General features: G+C 38.9%; 2 non-coding genes across 2 annotated transcripts; one reads left to right on the forward strand and one right to left on the reverse strand.

The window, feature by feature from the left end:
• Positions 1–525: 525 nt before the first annotated feature.
• LOC147922729 (small nucleolar RNA R71) lies at positions 526–632 on the reverse strand. The gene has a single exon (XR_015589880.1). It is a non-coding gene; the product is annotated as a small nucleolar RNA R71 (small nucleolar RNA).
• A 12,357-nt stretch (positions 633–12,989) lies between these two features.
• LOC147922730 (small nucleolar RNA R71) lies at positions 12,990–13,096 on the forward strand. Its single transcript, XR_015589849.1, has one exon. It is a non-coding gene; the product is annotated as a small nucleolar RNA R71 (small nucleolar RNA).
• The last annotated feature ends 7,176 nt before the right edge of the window (positions 13,097–20,272 follow it).

Here is a 20,272-nt window from a genome sequence, read left to right on the forward strand (position 1 = left end):
TTGTTGATGCACACAAGGTCAAAAGGCAAAGACAGTCTTCAGCAGCCTATTGACAACATCCACAGGTTACAAAAGGGTTTGAGACATAAGCAAGGAAGAGTAGTTCAACAACAACAAGGTCAAGACATCATGGAGCAACAAGCTATCCATGAGCAAAGACCAAGACACATTGGTGCAGGAGATGCACCCAATACCCACAACCAAAGGGCTGGAATTGTGCCACCTTCAGTAGCAAACAATAACTTTGAGATCAAGAGTGGATTGATCTCAATGATACAAGCCAACAAGTTTCATGGGTTGCCAATGGAGGATCCACTAGATCACCTTGATGAGTTTGACAAAATCTGTGGACTCACAAAGATCAATGGAGTGAGTGAAGATGGATTCAAATTAAGGCTCTTCCCATTTTCTCTTGGAGACAAAGCTCACCTTTGGGAGAAGACTCTTCCTACTGGAGCTATCACCACATGGGATGCATGCAAGAAAGCTTTTCTGGCCAAGTTCTTCTCCAATGCAAGGACTGCTAAGTTGATGAATGAAATTTCTGGGTTTGCTCAAAGGAATAATGAGAGCTTTTGTGAAGCTTGGGAGAGGTTTAAAGGATTCCAAACTCAGTGTCCTCACCATGGCTTCAGCAATGAGTCACTTCTAAGCACCTTGTATAGAGGAGTGCTTCCCAAGATAAGAATGCTTCTTGACACAACCTCTAATGGTAACTTCCTCAACAAGAATGTGGAAGAAGGATGAGAATTAGTTGAGAATCTTGCTCAATCTGATGGCAATTATAATGAGGACTATGATAGGACCATAAGGAGCTCCTCAACTGATCAAGAGGACAAGTATAAGAAGGATTTGAAGATGGTCAATGAGAAGCTTGACAAGATACTCCTCAGCCAGTCCAAGTCTATTCCCTTCATTGGTGAAGAGGAAGCTCCAGTTCAAGAGGGGGAGCCTGAATTTGCTGAGTTGTGCTACATGCAGAACCAGGGAGGATTCAAAGGCTACAACCAAGGAGGTTTCAAGAACAACAATCTCTCTTATAGGAGCACCAATGTGGCCAACCCTCAAGACCAGGTCTATCCACCTCCTCAACCTCAACAGCAACAAAACTACATCCCCAAGCAACAACACCAAGTGTTCCAGCCCCAATTGTGTCCCCCACCAGGGTTTCAGACTAACCAAGGCCAGGAACAAGACTTAAGAGCAATGATGCAACAGTTGTTGATTGGGCAAACACAAGGCAAGATTGAGGAAGCCAAGCAGTTTGCTGAGTTGAATCAAAGGCTCACATCACAGTACAATGATCTGAACTTGAAGTTTGAAGGTCTCAACTCCAGAATGAAGTACATGGAGAGTAACATTGCCTCTACTTCAGCTCCTAAACCCAACCAACTCCCTGGAAAAGCTGTTCAAAATCCAAGGGAGTTCACTGCAAAAGCCATTCATATCTCTGATGAGGAAGTCACTGAGGACAGTGAAGTCCAAGTTTGGGGGAATTCATTAGTTACTGAAGCCCCAAGTGACGTTTGTGCAAAGCAACTGGAGTCCGTTATTGCACTCGACCAAGTACTCGAACAGCCACTCGATCGAGTGCATGCTCGAGTGGTCGATCGAGTTGCAGACTTAGAAGCTGTCAAGCCTGCTAAGTACACTCCTCCTGCTTACAAGCCACCTCTTCCATTCCAGGACGTTTTAAAGCACAAAAGATTAAGGAGTTTAGGGAAATCATTGAGAGAAAGGAGATGATGGCTAAGCAACAAGAAGAAGAGAGGGTTTTAAAGGAAGAAGCTGTGGTTGAGGAAGTGTTGGCCATACAAGAGATCACCATTGCTTACCAAGAAGAAGAGAGAGGACCTGCCTTGGAACAGTATGATCCATATCCTCTCTACAAAGACTTTTTGCTTGATTTGTCAAAGAAGAAGGCTGAAGCTCAAGATGAGAAGGATCTTGAGGACCTTGGAAGAGTTATCATTCCAATCGAGCTTAAGGATCCAGGTCCATTTTATCTGCCTTGCACACTTAGCTATCTTCACTACAACCAATGCCTTTGTGATTTGGGAGCTTCAACAAGTGTGATGCCATACTCCATAGCACAAAAAACCTTCCTACCATTGATGATCAACCTTTTACTATCAAGGACAAAGGGGGTCAAGAAGGTTCAAGTGGTGAAGCTACTCCAAAGGTTAAGCTCTCCTCTCAAGATGATTTTGTGGAAAAGCTTAAGAGGTCAGTTCAAGAGTTGACTAGTATGGTTGAGGATCTTCAAGTTAAGCTGAACAAGAGGTCCTTAAGGAAGGCAAGACCAAGGCTCAAAATCAAGAAGAAACATGGTTTGTGTGTTAAGGGTGAGGTGATCAAGGATCAACTTCACAGTGATCAAGAGGTTCCAGGGAGGATTTCATCACCTCCTTGGTATCTAAACCAAGTCTAAAAAGGACACCAAAGTCAAGCTTAGTGACTTTAAACAAGCTCACTAGGGAGGAAGTCCCTAAGGTATCCTTTGTAAATATGGTTTATTTTCCTTGTAGTTTTGATGTGTTTTCTTTTATATTTGTGTTGGACAGGCCTTTAGGTGAGAATGTAGTTGGGTAAGGAGAGAATTAGACTTGGAGAAGGAGACTCGCAAGCCAACTCGACCTACCCACGAGAGGTACTCGACCGAGCTGGAAGGAATTGAGGCCCATTTGATCTTCAAATCGCTAGAACGATCAAGTGGAGGGAAGAACAAGAAGAAAAATTTTGAAATTTCAAAATTTGGTCAAGGTGCTCGACCGTGTACAGTCGAGTGTGGGATTGAGTGGCAGCAAAAAGCAGGTCAAAGATTCCCATTTCAAATTTGAATGGTATGGATGCTCCACCCTTGTCTCTTTGTCCCCTTAGCTTCTTTATATAGACTTTGCACGAAATTATACCTCTCACATTCTCTCATTTGCTCAAAACCATTGAATTCAAGTTTTAAAGTCTCTCTCATAGCTTATCTTTTGCTCAAGCTTAGTTCTTTCAAGTTTTTGGTTCACTAACCTATTAACTTTGAGCTTTGAGTCTATTCCCTTCAGTTCTATTTGAAAAATGTCTTCAAGAATCACTAGGAAGTCTCAACAAACTGCTGCAACCTCCATGGAACGTCATGATGCTAGCCTTGAGTCCAGAGGAGAAGCTGGAAGGGCCACTCGACGCCCCACTCTATCATGCACTCGACCGAGTGATGGTTCGAGCAGCCGGTCGAGCCAGATGCCGTGTCCAAGGAGAGAGAGAGTTGAGGAAGATCCTGAGAGGACTGAAAGTGAGGAGGAAAGGGAGTCAACTCTCAATGAGTTCATGAGGAGACACAAGGCCAAAGGGAAGAGGCCAGCAGTTGAGGTTGAACAAGAGGAGAGTGAGAATGAGAGTGAGGAAGAAAGTGAAAAAGAAGAGATAGAGGATGATGGAGAAGCTGAGTCCTGTGGGTTGTCAAAGAGGCAACTCTATGATGCTTTCATGAGAATGGAGTTCTTAGGGACTAGATATCCACACAAGGAAACCATGGAGAAGCTAGCCATTGGTGAAGATGTGGAGTATCTCTTTGAGAAGAGCAACCTAACCAAGTTTATGGGGCTTTGCATGGAGGACTACAAAGAAGAGAGTTGTGAGTTTCTAGCCACAGTCAAGCTGCATACATATGCAAGGAAGGATCCTGAGTTTGGAGCTGGTCACATTGCTTTCACAATCAAGGGGAAAAGGTATGAACTTTCAATGAAGAAGATAGCCAATGTGTTTGGTTTTGAGGTTGGGAGCAATAGGAGTTTGATGATTCCAAGAGAAGAGCTCTATGCTGTGTGGGAAACCATTGGGGACAACAAATACTACTCACCCTCCAATTCCAAGAGTTCAAGGATAAGGAGCCCAGTCCTAAGGTACTTCCACAAAGCTCTTGCCAACACCTTCTTTGCTAGGAAGGAAACTGGGAACATTAATGAGGGGGAGCTAAAGATGATTGATTTGGCTCTCAATGGAGTCATCTTCCAAGAAAGAAATGGTACCATCATTCTTGGGAGCACTGTGGAGACTGACCTAGCAATGGTGCTCATTGACCACATGATTTACTTGAGAAGTTGGGTAGGCAAGTTGGAGAATAAAGGATCAAGAGGAGCACTAACCATTGGAGGCATCATTACTCCAATCGTTCAAGCTGCTAAGGTTCCATTTAGAGGAGAAAGGGTTTCACCAAGATGGATTGACTCTAGCTACCTCACCTCTACTCTCATCCTAACCAAGGAGATGCATCAAGGGAATCACATTTTCAACTTTGAACTTCCAACACTTGGGAAAAAGCAACTGATTTTGCCTAACCAAGAGCTCACCACCATTCAAGAAGGAGCCAACATTGACTTTTGGCCAGCTGAGGAGCATTTGTTTGATGGGACAGTTCAACTTAGAGTTGATGAAGCTGGAGATGTGCAAATGGCTGATGGGGAGGAGGAATTTTACTTTGAGGATTATGAGCTCAACCCAAGAGATAGTAGAGGAGTGAGGGAGGCTACCAAGAGATTAACCCTTCTGCAAAAATGGAACAAATGGCATGGGAAGAAGTTTGATAAGCTGAAGAAGAAGGTGACCAACATGGCTAAGTCCATCAAGGGCTTAAAAAAGGAGATTGCTGAGTTGAAGAGTGGGAATTCTTCACCTACACCATCAAGCCCTTTGAGGAGGAGTAGCTCAACTAGAGCACTTTCTAGAGTTGCGAACCCTGTGGAACCAGCTAGGGCTTCAATGTATGAGCCAAGTCAGAGGAAGAGGAGCTCAAGTACCCGAGAACAACCATTTTCAAGGTACTCGACCGGGTCACTCGAGCACCCACTCGACCGAGCACCTCCAATGCACTCGGCCGAGTTCCAGCCCAGATCAACCTATGGCTTCCCACATCCAGCTGCTTATCCAGGATATCACGGTTACCCTCCCATCCCACCCCAGTACTTCATGGATCCAGCACTCTACCAGCAGTTCTACCAGCAGCAAGGTCAACATTTTGACACTCGTGGTCCAGCTCGACCCCCCCACTCGAGCACGTACTCGACCGAGTCCCGGTCGATTCCCATCGTCGAGCTGCCCCAATCTCCACCTCCAAGTCACCAACAAGACCCCAACTACTCCTATGACAGCATGCAGATGGATGTGGACAACTACTTCCACAATCCCTAAGGTACCACTATCACCTTTCCTTGTAGATATCATTGCATTTGACATTGTGTTTTATTTTTTATTTTTCATCTTGAATCCTCAATCAAATTTCTTTCACACAGGGACTGTGTGATTTAAGTTTGGGGGAGGGTTTGAGATAGCATTTGACATTGTGTTTTGTGATTCTTATTTCAAATTTTTAGCATAATCATGTTAATACTTGCATAGCATCTAAGGCATAGAAAAACCCTAAAAATTTGAAAATCTTTGCAAAAATCTTTATAAAAAAAGAGTGTTCATGTAGTTTGCACTACACATTAGGATCTTGTTTAGCATGTTTCATGTAGGATTGTATAGTACTTGCATTAGGGATCTATGATGAGTATTCCCTTATTAGCTTGTTTATTCACTAGACTAGGATCAATGCCCAAGTTAATAATACTTTGATGCTAGTTGAGTGGTTAGAATAAGATTGAACCAAGCCTTGAATTCCTACATTGCATTTGGTCTAAATTGAAGCATGTTGAGATTTGAAACCATTTCCTATTTATAAGAACCTAATATTGACTTTCAATTATCAATGTGTGCAATGCTTTAAACTCATGGATACCACATACATATTTGGATCATCTTTTTCCTTTTTACCACTCTTGTTGATCCAAGTAGCTGATTTCCTCATTAAGAATCAGTTCCCCTACCCCTAAACCAAACCTTCTTTCAAGCCATGTTTATTCTTGTGTGTGTGAGGCCTATTTTTGGGATTGAGCTTGGTAGAAAGTGTTAGGTTTGAACTGACAAGAGTAAAGCCTTGTGTAGTTCAAGTTTGCATTTTTCAATCTAGATAGGACTAGGTGGTTCACTTGTTGGGTTTGGGACTTGGCTATTATGAAAAGAAAAGAGGAAAAAGAGAAAGAAAAGGTTAGAGTCTTTAGGAGGGGAATGTGTTTAAGAAAATTTAAAGTCTAGTGAAAGAATGGGAAGAATAAGGTTGTTTAAAGATGGTTCTAGTTAAAGAAAAGAACGAAAGAAAAGAGAAGTCTAGCAAAATGCTTATATGTCTTAAGAATAAGAAGAAAAGAGAACCATAGCAAATAAGTAAGAATCCCCCATTCCACTAGAAAGATCAAATAAGAAACCTCTCCTAAGACTTTAAAACCAAAAGAAAAAAGGGTGAAAAAGAAGAAAAGAAGTTAAAGGGTAGCACTAGGACCAATTGGGTTTAGATTGATAGGATAAACACTTTGGGTGCCTTTGGGTAGACAAGGTTTTGTTCTTGTATGTGTTTAAGTGTTCTTACCTTTAGCATTCTTCTAAAGCTCAATCCATTTTTTATGAGAGAACCTTGATATTGATAAGCCCTACTCTAAAAAGAGACCATCATTGTCTCTAAACCTTTTACTGCCAAGCCAAATAAGTTTAAGCATTGCATAGAATTGATTCATGTTCTTGATTAATGAATGTTAAAGGAAATGGTTGATTTGAATGCATGTGGATGTCTAAGGCTCAAATCAGTGAAGGTTGTGATATGCTTGTCTAAAGTCTTTAAGTATAGCTCATTCAACTTGCATCATAGTACTAGTAACTTGGACATTGATTCTAGATAGTCTATTTCCAAGCTTGAGGAGCTGAGATCCCACTTTCAAACCTCACCTACCTTCTTTTGTCTTGATTATTTGCTTGAGGGCAAGCAAAGACTAAGTTTGGGGCTGTTGATGTTCATATATTTTACCTTGTTTTCCCTTAGTTTATTCACAACTTTTGCATCTTTTGCTATCCATTTAGGCCATTATTGTGTAGCTTTAGGACTAATCATGCATTAGAGTATAGTTGCATTGCATTTGCATCTTTTCATGCATAAACAGGTGATTTTGGAGCTTAAGGAGCATGGAAGCAATGCTGAGGAGAAGTGAAGCAATCCTGAGGAGAAAACAAGAGAGTTAAGGCTGTAGAATCAAGGTCCGGAGTCCAACTCGACCGCACCACTCGACCACCACTCGACCGTGTGCTGAGGAGGACTCGACCGAGTGGAGAACGCACGAGAGAAGCCAGCTCGACCAGCCACTCGACCGAGCACTGGTCGAGTTGACCGAGTCGTTGACTACTTTGACTTTTTGTATTTTTAGGGCTTCCACCTCATCTCCTATATAAAGCTCTTGTACCTGCAGCCACCAAAGAGCCCAGCTTTTTTGAGAGTCTAAAACCTAGTTTTTACCTTTTCTAGATTTTATTCCTTTTGCACTTTTCTTTTATTTTAGATTTTGTACTTGTTTGAGAGAGAAAGACTAGATTCTTATATTTTGTTTGTTTCATAACTTTCAAAGTATTAAGATTTCGAGTTTTATTCCTTCATCAATATTGTAGATCTCTGTTTCATCTTTCTAATGATGCAAGTTTCATTATTTTCTGGGTTTTTGACATATTTCACCATGTGTTCTTGTGAGTAGTTTGTTTAGGACCTTGAGGATGGGTTAGGCTGGGTTGATCTTGTGGTTTGTTTGATTTGGTCAAGCTTGATTGTTGTAGATCTCTTCTAGGCTAGATGATCTTAATGCTGATCCTATATCTGAGAAGGTAGGGTTTGATTTCAAGCATCTTAACATCACACCAATGTCTAAGGAGCATAGATAAGGCTAGATCTAGAGCTTACCATTAGGCTTGCTAAGAGATTAGAAGTCTTGTTTGGTTTGAGATGTATTGCTTAATGTCTGCTTGTGTAGATTCTTTTCTTTGTGAGAACAAGTCTAGAAATGCATAGGTTTGATTGTTTCTTGCCATGAGAGTGGATTAAGCATGTATTAGAATAGTATGTCTAGAGATCAGCTCAAAGTTTGCTTGAGATTTGTTGACCAAGTTAGATAACCACAATGATTAGCTCAGCCCATGAATCCCTCCTCAAGGCCTTCTTTGTTTATTGAAATCTTAGTCTAAATATCATTGCTTGCTTGTTGTTTGATTAGTTTTAGCATTGCTCTGTTTTCACGTTTAAGTCTAGCTCGACCACGTACTTGACCTACACTCGGTCGAGTGCTGCTCGAGTTCATCCCCAGAACTTGTGTTTTTGATTTGTGATTGTCTTGTTTCATTCCTGTTTCATTTCCATTGCATTCACGTAGTTTCCTGTTCATTACTTGTCTTGCATTAGTTCATTAGCATAGTTTCTATCTCTGTTCTAATTTCATTATAGCTTTAATTTGTCTGTTCTGTTTGCATTTAGTATCTTGTTCTAGTTGTTTTTACTTTCTGCATTTCATATCTCATTTTAGGATTGTTTGTGACAAACAATCTTTACAATTGGCTTGACTTAGACTCATATGCACATCTTAATTGTTCACAATCACTCAGATAGGATTGACACCTCTTATACTGCAACTGCATAAGGGGAATTGAAACACCCTGACTTCTATTCATTCCATACATCATCATTCCATACATCATTCATTCATACACCACAAAGAAAGTCAGTTTCAATGGGTAAAAGTGGTGTCTAAAAACTCCAAATTCAACCCGAACTCTTATAATTAGTCAAATGCATTGGATTGGTACATATTATGACCCTAGAAAGAGTAACATATCTGTTTACTGCTTTGAATCAATGTTTTCTCTCGGTTTTAGTTTGTTTTCTCTGTTTAAGCCTGTTTTGGGATAAAATGGTTTTAAATGTTGTCTAAACACTCCAAATTCATCCCGAACTCTTACAGTTAGTCAAATGCATTGGATTGTCACACATTCTGACCCTAGAAAAAGTAACAAAGCTGTTTACTGCTTCGCATCAATGTTTTCTCGGTTTTAGCCTGTTTCGGGACAAAATGGGTAAAAGTGGTGTCCAAATATTCCCAATTCAACCCGAACTCTTATAATTAGTCAAAATGCATTGGATTGTCACACATTCTGACCCTAGAAACAGTAACAAATCTGTTTACTGCTTCGCATCAATGTTTTCTCGGTTCTAGCCTGTTTCGGGACAAAATGGGTAAAAGTGGTGTCTAAACATTCCAAATTCAACCCGAACTCTTACAGTTAGTCAAATGCATTGGATTGTCACACATTCTGACCCTAGAAACAGTAACAAAGCTGTTTATTGCTTTTAATCAATGTTTTCTCGGTTTTAGCATGTTTTAGGACAAAATGGGTAAAAGTAGTGTCTAAACACTCCAAATTCAACCCGAACTCTTATAATTAGTCAAATGCATTGGATTGTGAAACAAGATTTTTCTTTGTGGTGTGAATGATGATGTATGCAATGGTGAGATATGAATGGAATGATGGATGGGTGTTTCAATTCCCCTTATGCTATTGCAGTACAAGAGGTATCAATCCTAAATGAGTGTTTGTGAACAATTAAGATATGCATATGAATCTAAGTTAAGACAAATGTAAAGATTGTTTGTCACTAACAATCCTAGGAAGAAAATGTAAAATGCAGAAAATAAACTACAAGAACTAACAACTAGATGCAAATGAAACTGAATGATTGAAACAGTGATAAAGCAAGAACAGAAACAGAGACTACTACTAATGAACTAATGCAAGATAATTAATGAACTGAAAACTAAATGTATGCAACTGGAATGAAACAGGAATGAAACAAGACAAACGCAAATCATAGACACAGAGTTCTGGGGACGAACTCGAGCAGCACTCGACCGAGTGTTGGTCGAGTGGGTGGTCGAGCTAGACTAGACGCAGAAACAGAGCAATGCAATAAAAACAGAGTAATGCTAAATCCAATCAAACAACAAGCAAGCAACAGGATTAAGACTAAGATTTCAATAAACAAAGAAGGTCCTGAGGATGGATTCATGGGATGGACTAATCATTGTGGTTATCTAACTTGGTCAACAAATCTCAAGCAAACTTTGAGCTAACCTCTAGACATATTAATCTAAGACAAGTTTCTCCCACTCTCATGGTCAAGAAACAATCAAACCTATGCAATTCTAGACTTGTTCTCACACAGTAAAGAATCTACACAAGCAGGCATTAAGCAATACATCTCAAACCAAACAAGACCTCTAATCTCTTAGCAAGCCTAATGGTAAGCTCTAGATCTAGCCTTATCTATGCTTCCTAAACATTGGTGTGATGCTAAGAAGCTTGAAATCAGACTCTACCCTCTCAGATATAGAATCAGCATTAAGATCATCTACCCTAGAAGAGATCTACAACAATCAAGCTTGACCAAGTCACACAAACCACAAGATCAATCCATCCTAACCCATCCTCAAGATCCTAAGGAAACTACTCACAACAATACATGGTGATCAAAGTCAAAAACCCAGAAAATATTGAAACTTGCATTATTAGAAAGATTAAACAAATATCTTCAATATTGATGAAAGGATGAAACTCAAATTCTCAATATCTTGAAAGTTATAGAACCAACAAAATATAAGAATCTAGTCTTCTTTTTTAAGGAAGTACAAGATCTTAAAAATAAAAATGCAAAAGGAATAAAACTAAAAAAGGTAAAAACTAGGTTTAGGGAATATCTAAAAAGTTGCACACTTTGGTGGCTGCAGGTACAAGGCCTTATATAGGTGAGGAGGTGGAAGCCCTAAAAATAGAAAAAGTCAAAGTAGTCAACGGCTCGGTCAACTCGACCAGTGCTCGGTCGAGTCCATGGTCGAGCTGGCTTCTCTCGTGCACACTCCACTCGGTCGAGTCCATCTACCCACTCGGTCGAGTGCTTGGTCGAGTTGGACTCTGGACCTTGGTTCTTCAGCCTTAACTCTCTTGCTTTCCCTTCAAGATTGCTTCACTTCTCCTCAGGATTGTTTCCATGCTCCTTAAGCTCCAAAATCACCTGTTTATGCATGAAAAGATGCAAATGCAATGCAACTAAACTCTAATGCATGATTAGTCCTAAAGCTACACAATAATGATGAAAATGGCTAGCAAAAGATGTGAATAAACTAAGGGAAAACATGGTAAAATATATGAACATCAACACCCCCAAACTTAGTCTTTGCTTGCCCTCAAGCAAATAAACAAGACATAAGAAGGTAGATGAGGTTTGAAAGTGGGATCTCAGCTCCTAAAGCTTGCAAATAGACCATCTAGAATCAATGTCCAAGTTACTAATACTATGATGCAAGTTGAATGAGCTGGAATTAAAAATTTTAGACAAGCATTTCACAACCTTTACTGATTTAAGCCTTAGATATCCACATGCATTCAAATCAACCAATTCCTTTAACATTCATTAATCAAGAACATGAATCAATTCTATTTAATGCTTAAACTCATTTGGCTTGGCAGTAAAAGGTTTAGAGACAATGATGGTCTCTTTTTAGAGTAGGGCTTATCAATATCAAGGTTCTCTCATAAAAAATGGATTGAGCTTTAGAAGAATGCTAAAGGTAAGAACACTTAGACACTTACAAGAACAAAACCTTGTCTATCCAAAGGTACCCAAAGTGTTTATCCTATCAAGCTAAACCCAATTGGTCCTAGTGCTACCCTTTAACTTCTTTTCTTCTTTTTCACCCTTTTCTCTTTTTGGTTTTAAAGTCTTAGGAGAGGTTTCTTAGTTGATCTTTCTAGTGGAATGGGGGATTCTCACTTATTTGCTATGGTTCTCTTTTCTTCTTATTCTTAAGACATATAAGCATTTTGCTAGACTTCTCTTTTCTTTCTTTCTTTTCTTTAACTAGAACCATCTTTAAACCACCTTATTCTTCCCATTCTTTCACTAGACTTTAAATTTTCTTAAACACATTCTCCTCCTAAAGACTCTAACCTTTTCTTTCTCTTTTTCCTCTTTTCTTTTCATAATAGCCAAGTCCCAAATCCAACAAGTGAACCACCTAGTCCTATCTAGTTTGAAAAATGCAAACTAGAACTACACAAGGCTTTACTCTTGTCAGTTCAAACCTAACACTTTCTACCAAGCTCAATCCCAAAAATAGGCCTCACACACACAAGAACAAACATGGCTTGAAAGAAGGTTTGGTTTAGGGGTAGGGGAACTGATTTTTAATGAGGAAATCAGCTACTTGGATCAACAAGAGTGGTAAAAAGGAAGAAGATGATCCAAATATGTATGTGGTATCCATGAGTTTAAAGCATTGCACACATTGATAATTGAAAGTCAATATTAGGTTCTTATAAATAGGAAATGGTTTCAAATCTCAACATGCTTCAATTTAGACCAAATGCAATGTAGGAATTCAAGGCTTGGTTCAATCTTATTCTAACCACTCAACTAGCATCAAAGTACTATTAACTTGGGCATTGATCCTAGTCTAGTGAATAAACAAGCTAATAAGGGAATACTCATCATAGATCCCTAATGCAAGTACTATACAATCCTACATGAAACATGCTAAACAAGATCCTAATGTGCAGTGCAAACTACATGAACACTCTTTTTTTATAAAGATTTTTGCAAAAATTTTCAAATTTTTAGGGTTTTTCTATGCCTTTGATGCTATGCAAGTATTAACATGATTATGCTAAAAATTTGAAATAAGAATCACAAAACACAATGTCAAATGCTATCTCAAACCCTCCCCAGAACTTAAATCACACAGTCCCTGTGTGAAAGAAATTTGAGTGAGGATTCAAGATAAAAAACGAAAAACAAAACACAATGTCAAATGTTATGATATCTACAAGGGAAGGTGATAGTGGTACCTTAGGGATTGTGGAAGTAGTTGTCCACATCCATCTGCATGCTGTCATAGGAGTAGTTGGGGTCTTGTTGGTGACTTGGAGGTGGAGATTGGGGCAGCTCGACGATGGGGAAGTTGCCATTAGAGGCTGTGTCAAGAAGCATTCTTATCTTGGGAAGCACTCCTCTATACAAGGTGCTTAGAAGTGACTCATTGCTGAAGCCATGGTGAGGACACTGAGTTTGGAATCCTTTAAACCTCTCCCAAGCTTCACAAAAGCTCTCATTATTCCTTTGAGCAAACCCAGAAATCTCATTCCTCAGCCTAGCAGTCCTTGCATTGGAGAAGAACTTGGCCAGAAAAGCTTTCTTGCATGCATCCCATGTGGTGATAGCTCCAGTAGGAAGAGTCTTCTCCCAAAGGTGAGCTTTGTCTCCAAGAGAAAATGGGAAGAGCCTTAATTTGAATCCATCTTCACTCACTCCATTGATCTTTGTGAGGCCACAGATTCTGTCAAACTCATCAAGGTGATCTAGTGGATCCTCCATTGGCAACCCATGAAACTTGTTTGCTTGTATCATTGAGATCAATCCACTCTTGATCTCAAAGTTATTGTTTGCTACTGAAGGTGGCACAATTCCAACCCTTTGGTTGTGGGTATTGGGTGCATCTCCTGCACCAATGTGCTTTGGTCTTTGCTCATGGATAGCTTGTTGCTCCATGATGTCTTGACCTTGTTGTTGTTGAACTACTCTTCCTTGCTTATGTCTCAAACCCTTTTGTAGCCTGTGGATGTTGTCAATAGGCTGCGGAAGACTGTCTTTGCCTTTTGACCTTGTGTGCATCAACAAACTCTACTACAGACTCGAACAGGTACACGGTCGAGCGCAGGCTCGAGTGGGTGGTCGAGTCGACTGGGAAGTAATGGCTAATTGGATCCGGCCTCTGGCTCGATCAAGTGCTCGATCACAGCTCGGTCGAGTGGTGGTCGAGTAGGTGGTCGAGTGGGTACCTGAAACACAAAACAGCCAAGCAAAGGAAGATTCGAGTTCAGTAACTTCACAAGTGTTTAAACGAACTTAATCTTAGACTAATAATGATCCTAAATGTCACAAAACACACTCAAATGGGCAACGGCGCCAAATTGAAACTGACTTTCTTTGTGGTGTATGAATGAAAGATGTATGGAATGAATAGAAGTCAGAGTGTTTCAATTCCCCTTATGCAGTTGCAGTATAAGAGGTGTCAATCCTATCTGAGTGATTGTGAACAATTAAGATGTGCATATGAGTCTAAGTCAAGCCAATTGTAAAGATTGTTTGTCACTAACAATCCTAAAATGAGATATGAAATGCAGAAAGTAAAAACAACTAGAGCAAGATACTAAATGCAAACAGAACAGACAAATTAAAGCTATAATGAAACTAGAACAGAGATAGACACTATGCTAATGAACTAATGCAGGACAAGTAATGAATAGGAAACTACGTGAATGCAATGGAAATGAAACAGGAATGAAACAAGATAATCACAAATCAAAAACACAAGTTCTGGGGATGAACTCGAGCAGCACTCGACCGAGTGTAGGTCGAGTACGTGGTCGAGCTAGACTTAAACGTGAAAACAGAGCAACACAAGAAAAACAGAGCAATGCTAAAACTAATCAAACAACAAGCAAGCAATGATATTTAGACTAAGATTTCAATAAACTAAGAAGGCCTTGAGGAGGGATTCATGGGCTGAGCTAATCATTGTGGTTATCTAACTTGGTCAACAAATCTCAAGCAAACATTGAGCTGATTTCTAAACATACTATTCTAAGACATGTTTAATCCACTCTCATGGCAAGAAACAATCAAACCTATGCATTTCTAGACTTGTTCTCACAAAGAAAAGAATCTACACAAGCAGGAATTAAGCAATACATCTCAAACCAAACAAGACTTCTAATCTCTTAGCAAGCCTAATGGTAAGCTCTAGATCTAGCCTTATCTATGCTCCTTAGACATTGGTGTGATGCTAAGATGCTTGAAATCAAACCCTACCTTCTCAGATATAGGATCAGCATTAAGATCATCTAGCCTAGAAGAGATCTACAACAATCAAGCTTGACCAAATCAAACAAACCACAAGATCAACCCAACCTAACCCATCCTCAAGGTCCTAAACAAACTACTCACAAGAACACATGGTGAAATATGTCAAAAACCCAGAAAATAATGAAACTTGCATCATTAGAAAGATGAAACAGAGATCTACAATATTGATGAAGGAATAAAACTCGAAATCTTAATACTTTGAAAGTTATGAAACAAACAAAATATAAGAATCTAGTCTTTCTCTCTCAAACAAGTACAAAATCTAAAATAAAAGAAAAGTGCAAAAGGAATAAAATCTAAAAAAGGTAAAAACTAGGTTTTAGACTCTCTAAAAAGCTGGACTCTCTAAAAAGCTGGCCTCTCTAAAAAGCTGGACTCCTTGGTGGCTGCAGGTACAAGGGCTAATTATAGGAGATGAGGTGGAAGCCCTAAAAATACAAAAAGTCAAAGCAGTCAACGGCTTGGTCAACTCGACCAGTGCTCGGTCGAGTGGCTGGTCGAGCTAGCTTCTCTCGTGCATTCTCCACTCGGTCGAGTCCTTCTCAGCACACGGTCGAGTGGTGGTCGAGTGGTGCGGTCGAGTTGGACTCCGGACCTTGATTCTACAGCCTTAACTCTCTTGTTTTCTCCTTAGGATTGCTTCACTTCTCCTCAGCATTGCTTCCATGCTCCTTAAGCTCCAAAATCACCTGTTTATGCATGAAAAGATGCAAATGCAATGCAACTATACACTAATGCATGATTAGTCCTAAAGCTACACAATAATGGCCTAAATTGATAGCAAAAGATGCAAAAGTTGTGAATAAACCAAGGGAAAACAAGGTAAAATATATGAACATCAATAGTCAAATGCATTGGATTGTCACACATTCTGACACTAGAAACAGTAACAAAGTTGTTTACTGCTTCGCATCAATGTTTTCTCGGTTTTAGCCTGTTTAGGGACAAAATGGGTAAAAGTGGTGTCTAAATATTCCCAATTCAACCCGAACTCTTATAATTAGTCAAAATGCATTAGATTGTCACACATTCGGACCCTAGAAACATTAACAAAGCTGTTTACTGCTTCGCATCAATGTTTTCTTGGTTCTAGCCTGTTCCGGGACAAAATGGGTAAAAGTGATGTCTAAACACTCCAACTTCAACCCGAACTCTTACAGTTAGTCAAATGCATTGGATTGTCACACATTCTGACCCTAGAAACAGTAACAAAGCTGTTTATTGCTTTGAATCAATGTTTTCTTGGTTTTAGCCTGTTTAGGGACAAAATGGGTAAAAGTGGTGTCTAAACACTACAAATTCAACCCGAACTCTTATAATTAGTCAAATGCATTGGATCGTTACATATTTTAACCCTAGAAAGAGTAACATAGCTGTTTACTGCTTTAAATCAATGTTTTCTCTCGGTTTTAGCCTGTTTTCTCTGCTTAAGCCTGTTTTGGAATAAAACGGGTTTAAGTGTTGTCTAAAATTTCCAAATTCATCCCGAACTCTTACAGTTAGTCAAAGACATTGGATTGTCACACATTCTGACCCTAGAAACAGTAACAAAGCTGTTTACTGCTTCGCCTAAATGTTTTCTCAGTTTTAGCCTGTTTCGGGACAAAATGGGTAAAAGTGGTGTCTAAAAACTCCAAATTCAACCCGAACTCTTATAATTAGTCAAATGCATTGGATTGGTACATATTATGACCCTAGAAAGAGTAACATATCTGTTTACTGCTTCGAATCAATGTTTTCTCTCGGTTTTAGCTTGTTTTCTCTGTTTAAGCATGTTTTGGGATAAAACGGGCTTAAATGTTGTCTAAACACTCCAAATTCAACCCGAACTCTTATAATTAGTCAAATGCATTGGATTGTTACATATTTTAACCCTAGAAAGAGTAACATAGCTGTTTACTGCTTCGAATCAATGTTTTCTCTCGGTTTTAGCCTGTTTTCTATGTTTAAACATGTTTTGGGATAAAACGGGTTTAAGTGTTGTCTTAAAAACTCCAAATTCATCCCGAACTCTTACAGTTAGTCAAATGCATTGGATTGTCACACATTCTGACCCTATAAACAGTAACAAAGCTGTTTACTGCTTCGCCTCAATGTTTTCTCGGTTTTAGGCTGTTTCGTGACAAAATGGGTAAAAGTGGTGTCTAAACACTCCAAATTTAACCTGAACTCTTATAATTAGTAAAATGCATTGGATTGTTACATATTATGAACCTAGAAAGAGTAACATAGCTGTTTACTGCTTCGAATCAATGTTTTCTCTCGGTTTTAGCCTGTTTTCTATGTTTAAACATGTTTTGGGATAAAACGGGTTTAAATGTTGTCTAAACACTCCAAATTCCTCCCGAACTCTTACAGTTAGTCAAATGCATTGGATTTTCACACATTCTGACCCTAGAAACAGTAACAAAGCTTTTAACTGCTTCGCATCAATGTTTTCTCGGTTTTAGCCTGTTTCGGGACAAAATGGGTAAAAGTGGTGTCTAAACACTCCAAATTCAACCCGAACTCTTATAATTAGACAAATGCATTGGATTCTCACACATTATTACCCTCAAAACAGTAACAAAGCTGTTTCTACTTTGAATCAATGTTTTCTTGGTTTTAGCCTGTTTCGGGACAAAATGGGTAAAAGTGGTGTTTAAACACTCCTAATTCAACCCGAACTCTTATAATTAGTCAAATGCATTGGATTGCTACATATGTTGACTCTAGAAAGAGTAACATAGCTGTTTACTTCATTGAAACAATGTTTTCTCTTGGTTTTAGCCTTTTTTCTCTGTTTTAGCCTGTTTCGGGACAAAATGGGTAAAAGTGGTGTCTAAACACTCCAAATTCAACCCGAACTCTTACAGTTAGTCAAATGCATTGGATTGTCACACATTCTGACCCTAGAAACAGTAACAAAGCTGTTTAATGCTTTGAATCAATGTTTTCTTGGTTTTAGCCTGTTTTGGGACAAAATGGGTAAGAGTGATGTCTAAACACTCCAAATTCAACCCGAACTCTTATAATTAGTCAAATGCATTGGATTGTTACATATTTAACCCTAGGAAGAGTAACATAAATGTTTACTGCTTTAAATCAATGTTTTCTCTCGGTTTTAGCCTGTTTTGGAATAAAACGGGTCTAAGTGTTGTCTAAAAATTCCAAATTCATCCCGAGCTCTTACAGTTACTCAAAGACATTGGATTGTCACACATTCTGACCCTACAAACAGTAACAAAGCTGTTTACTGCTTCGCCTAAATGTTTTCTCAGTTTTAGCCTGTTTCGGGACAAAATGGGTAAAAGTGGTGTCTAAAAACTCCAAATTCAACCCGAACTCTTATAATTAGTCAAATGCATTGGATTGGTACATATTATGACCCTAGAAAGAGTAACATATCGATTTACTGCTACGAATCAATGTTTTCTCTTGGTTTTAGCCTGTTTTCTCTGTTTAAGCCTGTTTTGGGATAAAACGGGTTTATATGTTGTCTAAACACTCCAAATTCATCCCGAACTCTTACAGTTAGTCAAATGCATTGGATTGTCACACATTCTGACCCTAGAAACAGTAACAAAGCTGTTTATTGCTTTGAATCAATGTTTTCTCGGTTTTAGCCAGTTTCGGGACAAAATGGGTAAAAGTGGTGTTTAAACACTCCAAATTCAACCCAAACTTTTATAATTAGTCAAATGCATTGGATTGTCACACATTTTGACACTAGAAACAGTAACAAAGTTGTTTACTGCTTCGCATCAATGTTTTCTCGGTTTTAGCCTGTTTCGGGACAAAATTGATAAAAGTGGTGTCTAAACACTCCAAATTCAACCCGAACTCTTATAATTAGTCAAATACATTGGATTGTCACACATTCTGACACTAGAAACAGTAACAAAGTTGTTTACTGCTTTGCATCAATGTTTTCTCGGTTTTAGCCTCTTTCGGGACAAAATGAGAAAAAGTGGTGTCTAAATATTCCCAATTCAACCCGAACTCTTATAATTAGTCAAATGCATTGGATTGTTACATATTTTGACCCTCGAAAATGTAACATAGCTGTTTACTGCTCTGAATCAATTTTTTCTCTCGGTTTTAGCCTGTTTTCTCTGTTTAAGCTTGTTTTTGGATAAAACGGGTTTATGTGTTGTCTAAACACTCCAAATTCAACCCAAACTCTTACAGTTAGTCAAATGCATTGGATTGTCACACATTCTGACACTAGAAACAGTAACAAAGTTGTTTACTGCTTCGCATCAATGTTTTCTCGGTTTTAGCCTGTTTCGGGACAAAATGGGTAAAAGTGGTGTCTAAATATTCCCAATTCAACCCGAACTCTTATAATTAGTCAAAATGCATTGGATTGTCACACATTCTGACCCTAGAAACATTAACAAAGCTGTTTACTGCTTCGCATCAATATTTTCTTGGTTCTAGCCTGTTTCGGGACAAAATGGGTAAAAGTGCTGTCTAAACACTCCAAATTCAACCCGAACTTTTACAGTTAGTCAAATGCATTGGATTGTCACACATTCTGACCCTAGAAACAGTAACAAAGCTGTTTATTGCTTTGAATCAATGTTTTCTCGGTTTTAGCCTGTTTCGGGACAAAATGGGTAAAAGTGGTGTTTAAACACTCCAAATTCAACCCAAACTTTTATAATTAGTCAAATGCATTGGATTGTCACACATTCTGACACTAGAAACAGTAACAAAGTTGTTTAATGCTTCGCATCAATGTTTTCTCGGTTTTAGCCTGTTTCGGGACAAAATGGGTAAAAGTGGTGTCTAAATATTCCCAATTCAACCCGAACTCTTATAATTAGTCAAAATGCATTGGATTGTCACACATTCTGACCCTAGAAACATTAACAAAGCTGTTTACTGCTTCGCATCAATGTTTTCTTGGTTCTAGCCTGTTTCGGGACAAAATGGGTAAAAGTGGTGTCTAAACACTCCAAATTCAACCCAAACTCTTACAGTTAGTCAAATGCATTGGATTGTCACACATTCTGACCCTAGAAACAGTAACAAAGCTGTTTATTGCTTTGAATCAATGTTTTCTCGGTTTTAGCCTGTTTCGGGACAAAATGGGTAAAAGTGGTGTTTAAACACTCCTAATTCAACCCGAACTCTTATAATTAGTCAAATGCATTGGATTGTTACATATGTTGACTCTAGAAAGAGTAACATAGCTGTTTACTTCATTGAATCAATGTTTTCTCTTGGTTTTAGCCTGTTTTCTCTGTTTTAGCCTGTTTCGGGACAAAATGGGTAAAAGTGGTGTCTAAACACTCCAAATTCAACCCGAACTCTTACAGTTAGTCAAATGCATTGGATTTTCACACATTCTGACCCTAGAAACAGTAACAAAGCTGTTTATTGCTTTGAATCAATGTTTTCTTGGTTTTAGCCTGT

Source organism: Camelina sativa, chromosome 18 (assembly GCF_030686135.1).
Source record: "Camelina sativa cultivar CO46 ecotype springtype chromosome 18, ASM3068613v1".
Taxonomy (NCBI): domain Eukaryota; kingdom Viridiplantae; phylum Streptophyta; class Magnoliopsida; order Brassicales; family Brassicaceae; genus Camelina; species Camelina sativa.